The following is a 6302-nucleotide window of genomic DNA, read 5'->3' as shown; positions in this document are numbered from 1 at the left end:
GCTGGGCCCTGTGGAGAAGTGGGAACAGGCCGGCGCCTCTGCTCACCTAGTGGAGGCCTGTCCTGTGCCGGCTGTGAGGGTCAGTGCTTGGGGTGGTCCAAACGGACAGCTTCCCGGAAGAGGGGTTTGTGAGCTGAGCCTCAGCGGCATGCAGCGTTCAGGGAGGTGAGACGGGGCTTCTTGAACATGTATTGTGTGTCCTAATTCGTAACCAGGCAGAGGGGGACCCAGCCTTCCCCGTGTCTGCTGCCCGGGGGTGGACAAGAGAGAAGTCGGGGCTCAGATCCCCGCTTGATCAGACCAAAGAAGCTCCCGTGTGTTTCCTGCATGAAGGGCTTGAGGCCTCCCCCGTGGGCTGTGTTAGGGGAACGAGATGAAGTCAGGCAGGAGGGAGCCGACCGGCTCCTCACCTGGGTCGCTCGCTGGCTGGGAGACCCTTCAGCTTTAGGTGCACAGCCCGGGGCTGGGGACAGGGGTCTTGGGAGCCTCCCTCCTCAGACAGCATCCCAACTCCCATAACACCACCAATTCCAGGTGGATAAGGAGGCATTGGGGGAGAGATTAAAGTTGATAAAAAGCCACCAGCTGGTGAAGCCAGAGAAGGTGGGCCTGGGGGCCAAAGATCCTGAAGACCTTGTGTGGTCCAGCCTGTGTGATCCAGGCGGGGCATCCCTGGAGGCCAGCAGGAGTCAGCAGTGGGCCTGGCCAGGCTCAAGGCACAGCCTGAACTGAGTGCAGAGCATGGAAATGCGGTTAAACCAGCCACCACAGCAGAGACCACTACATCCAGATAGTTGGCGGCACCCGGGACAGCATGACTTTCTAGAAGAATTAAACCCGAGTCAGGCACGAGGGGCTAGGTCCGGCTAACAGGCTGAAAAGGAGCCAGTGATAAACTGTCCTCTCCACCGCCCACAGGGGGCCCTGAGGCCCGGCCAGCCAGGGCCTCGCAGGCAGTGGGCATGGTGTCTGCCTGCAGAGGCTCTGCTGCGGGGACCCAGGACAGGAAGGATGCACACTGAGCTTCAGGCAGCGGAACGTTCGCCCGTCGGAGGAAACGAAGGGACGCCCACGCTGCACTGTGATGTGATCTCCCAGGTGGGTTCGACTTCCTGTGGCCTGGCCATGGCCGGGACAGGGCCACTCACGGCAGTCGAAGGAGGCCCACAGCCCAGCTCGAGCCGGGCCCAGGCAAGGGGTCCCCGGGGGCCTGCACAGCCCCAGAGAGGCCCCTGCAGGCAGGAAGCTTCAGGCTGTGGCCAAGCTGGGAAGGGCCTGCTGGTGGACCTCAACTCCGGGTGGACGGAAAGGCCCACAGTGAGAACCACCACGGGAGATGCCCACCCCAAACACACGAACACTCCAGGAGAGCCAGGACAGGACCCCGAACTTGTCAGAGCAGCAGGTGGAGGCTGCCTGGGGTCCGGCCCTGCCGGCCACGGGCCATCCCTTCGGGGGTGGGTGGGCGATGGGGGAGGGAAGTTGGGGGGCAGTGCCTACTTGGGGTGATCCCGAGATCCCCACAGAGGATGCTGTTTCTGCTCGCGCCCAGGATCCTGAGCAGTGGAGGGAGGAACAGAGTGCCCTCCCAGCCTCTGCAGCGTGACAGGCACCCCCAGGCCCCTGCGGTTCCCACATCCTGTGGGTGCCTGCTCTCAGACGCCTGGGCTGCACCACCGGACGAGGCTGCAGCCGCCAGTCTGCACTCTGCCTGCCTGCGCCCCAGGGGCTCCTTGAGGGCAGCCTCTGTGTGTTCCCCCCAGCACCCGGCCGGCACGTGAGACAGAGGGAGGGACAGGAAGGGTGGCCAGGAGGGTGTCCCTGTACAAAACACTTCCAATCTGCCGCCCTGGTTCCCCTCTCCCCTCCATCACCCACGCAGCTCTTGACAACACATGCCCCTTCCCACCTCCCCTCACACACAAGCTGCTGCAGGCATCTGAGCCTACCACCCTCCCACTCTGCAACCATCGCTGGCTCCCACCTGCTCGCAGAGGTAAGCTGAGGCCCCCTCCCGTCACTCTGCCCGCACATCATCACCTGCTGCTCTCGGTGGCTTCCCATGGAGTGGTTTGCTCCCTGTCTGCACCAGAGGATGTCCTGTATTTTTCCTCCTCTGTAATTTTTCTCACGTTCATGCTGGGCCGTGTCCTTCCCCACTGAGGCAGCCCGTGAGCTGAGGCCCACCTCCAGGGGCCTGAGTGAGCCGCCACAGCCCGGTGTTTCAGGTGCAGCTGACTTGCCTTGGGGACAGGAAGACACTGTGGGGCACGGCTGCAGCAAAGGTGCCTGCTGGGTGCTAGAGAGAAGGAAAGCGGGGTGGGGGTGGGGGAGGAGGGCGGGAGGATGCAGCTCCAGCCCTGTCCAGGCCCGCTGCCTGCCATGCGGCCTTGGGCAAATCACTGAACGCCCCACACGTGCCTGGTCTCCCACCACCACCACCACCCCCAAAAGGCAAAGGTCTGCTGACGTGAGCCTGTCTCCTCTGTAGCCTTGGCTGGATCACTTGCCCCTGAGCCTCAGGTCTGCAGGGGCACTTGGTCCGTGGAGCAAACCCTGGCAGCAACCCCTGCCTCTGGCCTTCCGGGTGATGACAAAGCCAGAGAGCTGGCCCGAGGCAGCCACGGCTCACTCATTTGTCTGTGAGGCTTGTTGGCTTTTGAAATGAGACAGGAAGGAGGGCTGAGGTGGAGCCCGGCACAGGAAGAGGTGAGGAGCCCCTGCTGCCGTGACAGCCAGGGACTCGGGGGAGCGCAGGAGCTGGCAGGCCACGTCTCTGCTGCCCTGCGTGGTCAGCACCGCCCGGTCCCTCCAGACAGGGCTTCACTCCTGCCCTGGATGGATCCTGAGGGACCCGGCTGACCGGCTGCAGAGATTTCCAGGACATCCTCCCCTCCGCCCAGCTGCCTCTGTCCACTGGAGCAGGGCGAAGCCCAGAAGTGCCAGGATGGAGCACCCCTAGTCCCCCGGTCTCGGCCTCCCTGGAGAAATGAGGCTCGGGAGGTAAGTCGAGTGCAGGACGGGGGAGGAAGAGGAGACAGCTGACAGGAAGGACCATGACTCTTAAGGCCTGAGCTGCCCTGCGGAGGGCTGGCTGGGGCGGCTCCGGTAAGGTGTCCCTGCGGGTGCCGGGAGCTGCTGGGCAGGACGAGATCACAGTGTGGATAAACAAACACATGCCCAAGGGCAACCCACCACGGGCGAAGGCGACAAAGCCCAGCTCCCCAGGTAGCAACGACAGGACGCCGGGAGGAGCAGGAAGTAGCTGGAGAGCGCTGCCGGCAGGCAGAGGTGATGCTGAGCAGGGCAGCCCAGTGGTTAAGCTTGAAATCAGCGGACCTGGGCCCCATCCGGGCAGCCCTCTTCCTCCCTTAAGATGGAGGGGACAACACCAGACCTGCCCAGCGTCCTGAGGACCCAGGGAGGTGGTGAGGGTGGGGTGGGGTCGGTCACCCAGAGCCTGCTTCCTAAATGTCACCCTCATGTTGGGTGAGCAGCCAGCAGGGGCCTCACCCAGCTGCGCCCACGGATGGAGACGAGGCTCATCATTTCAAGAGGGACAGTAACCACGGACTCCTTCTCAGAAGGGGCGCAACGGAGCGGGTCCAGGGTGGCTGTTGGCCTGGGGTCCTCTCCCATGGCCAGGATCCTGGGCCCCAGGCTTCTTCCCTGTCTGCTGAGTGCAGACCCCTACTTCCCCAAGCTCTGGGGCTCACCTTTACTCATTGCAGGCCACCCTGCAGCAAACACCCGGGGAGATCCTGGGAATGGGGTGGCTCCTGGGCCACCTGCTGGGCTCCTCTCCTCTGTTCTTACCGGTCCAAAGGTGGAAGCCAGGTTGTGGGGGGCTCTTATCCAAGAAGGGGTGCCAGATGACAGAACAGTCTATTAATTCTGAATCTCAAATTAAACAATGAGGTGGTTTTTTCTTTTAAAGTGTAAGTATGTCCCAAGTATTACATGAGAGATACTAAAAGAATTATTTGGGGACTTCCCTGGAGGTCCAGTGGTTAAGACTCTGTGTTCCCAATGCAAGGGCACGGGTTTGATCCCTGGTTGGGGAACTCAGATCCTGCATACTGCACGGTGCAGCCAAAACCCAAAAGAAAAATTGAAAAGAATTACTTGTTGTCTACTTGAAATTAAAATTTCACTAGGTGTCCTGTATCTTAATTTGATAAATCTGGCAACCCTAGGCAAGGCTTAGTGGGGCAAGAAGGATGGGTGTCTGATGAGGAGGGAGTATCTGCCCCAGTGCCAGTGGCTAACGGGACCCAGAGTGGGGGAGCTCACCGCCCCCGCCACTTTCCCAGGCACACGCGGCTGGCCTCTTCCTCCCCACTCACTCCTGCCTGCTGCTGTCCCTTCTTTGTCGCTTGCCTAACCGCTCTCTGGCCCAGGGGTTCTCCATTCTGGCTGCTCATTAGAATCATCTGAGCAGCTTTCCCATGCATCCACGTAGGCGCCCTACCCTGAACCAGTGAAGTCTCTGTGTGGCTGGACTAAGCAGTGGCTTTTCTAAAAGAGTGCTGCAGAGAATGGCCATGTAACCCAGCCACCCCACTTCTGGGCGGACACACTGAAGAGCTGAAAGCAGGGCCTTGAACCGCTAATCTGTCCTCCCTTGTTCACAGCAGCATTGCTCACAAGAGCCAAAAACCAGAAACAACCAGTGTCTGCCTAAGGGTGGAGGCCTAAACCAAATGTGGTCCACCCATAAAATGGAATATGATATAGCCTTAAAAAGGAAAGACATTCTAATACATGTTACAACATGGATGAGCCTGGAAAACATTATGGTCAGTGAAAGAGGCCGGATGCAAAAGGCCAAGTACACTGTGTGATCCCACTTACATGAGGAACCCAGAGTCATCAGATTCACAGGAACAGAAATTGGCCTGGTGGTGACCAGGAGCTGGGGAAAGAGGGATGGGAGCCAGAGTCTCTGGGAAGATGAAAAAGTTCTACAGGTGGATGTTAGTGGTGTTGCATAACACTGTAAATGTACCCAATGCCACTGAATCAAATGCTTAAAAATGGTTAAAATAGTAAATCTTATGTTATGTACATTTTGGTGGTGGTGGTGGACTCTTTGGGACCCCGTGGACTGAGGCTCTCCAGGCTTCTCTGTCCGTGGGATTTCCCAGGAAAGGATATTGGAGTGGGTTGCCATTTCCTTCTCCAGGGGATCTTCCTGATGCAGGAATCGAACCTGGGTCTCCTGCATTGTAGGCGGTCTCCTGCATTGCAAGCAGATTCCTTACCACTGAGCCACCAGGGTGCACTTTACCACAATAAAAATTTTAAATTAAAAAAATATACAGTGCTCCAGACAATGTCCTAGAGGCACTGAGCCTGCCCCTTCTTCCACATGGTCCCGAGTACTCCTGGCCACCACCCTGTCCCCAGCAAGGCACAGACAGTTAGTTCTTACCTGGTGAGTGCACCTGGACATCCAATGCAGGGGGCTGTGTCCACCATGGGCCACACCCTGACATCTCACTGAGAGCAGGACACAGGTCTGGGTGTTCCAGCTCATGTAAGAAGAGGCTGTAGGAGTAATTGCTTTGTTTTCGTTTACGTATATTTGAACTTTTAGACAGCTGCAAGCATGCTGCTACTGCTAAGTCACTTCAGTCGTGTCCGACTCTGTGCGACCCCATAGACGGCAGCCCACCAGGCTCCCCCGTCCCTGGGATTCTCCAGGCAAGAATACTGGAGTGGGTTCCTTCTCCAATAGCCGCAAGCATAGCCTTCTCTAAATTGAGGTATAACTTAGCCAGTAAAGTGCGCCTGGGGCTTCCCAGGTGGTGCTAGCGGTAAAGAACCCACCTGCCAATGCAGGAGACATAAAAGACACTGGCTCGATCCCTGGGTCGGGAAAGAACCCCTGCAGGAGGGCATGGCAACCCACTCCAGTATTCTTGCCTGGAGAATCCCATGGACAGAGGAGCCTCGTGGGCTACAGTCCATAAGGTCACACAGAGTTCGCAACTTAAGCATGCAGTGGATTTTTACTCTGTCCAAATTAATAGGTAGAGGTGTCCAGCACCTTTGAAGGCTCCCTCACACCCCTGTCCAGTCAGAACTACCTCCAAAGGTGACCACTATGTTCACCTCTATCTTTTCAGATTGGTCTGGCCTGATCTTAAACTCCCTGCAAATGGAATCACAGAGGGTGTCCCTTTTGCATCAGATTTCTTTCTCTCACAATGTCTGTGAGAGTCAGCCATATTGTTGAGGATATCAGTAGCTTATTCTTGTTCTTTATTATGTAGGATTTCATTATATGAACGTTAAAA

The 6302-nt window shown here is 57.8% G+C and overlaps 1 protein-coding gene across 7 annotated transcripts in view; it reads left to right on the top strand.

The window, feature by feature from the left end:
* Window positions 1–2347: 2347 nt before the first annotated feature.
* Window positions 2348–6302, top strand: part of NLRC3 (NLR family CARD domain containing 3) — a 29226-nt gene continuing 25271 nt past the window's right edge. For 6 of the 7 annotated variants that reach the window (XM_061152708.1, XM_061152707.1, XM_061152702.1 and 3 more), the window contains exon 1: window positions 2716–3003. The gene's annotated coding sequence lies outside the window, so the exon portion shown is untranslated. The other variant, XM_061152704.1, reaches the window with a different exon arrangement.

This window comes from Dama dama, chromosome 10, assembly GCF_033118175.1.
Source record: "Dama dama isolate Ldn47 chromosome 10, ASM3311817v1, whole genome shotgun sequence".
In the NCBI taxonomy this organism is placed as follows: domain Eukaryota; kingdom Metazoa; phylum Chordata; class Mammalia; order Artiodactyla; family Cervidae; genus Dama; species Dama dama.
Note: the sequence above shows the minus strand (reverse complement) of the source record. Positions and strands in the feature narration are given on the sequence as shown.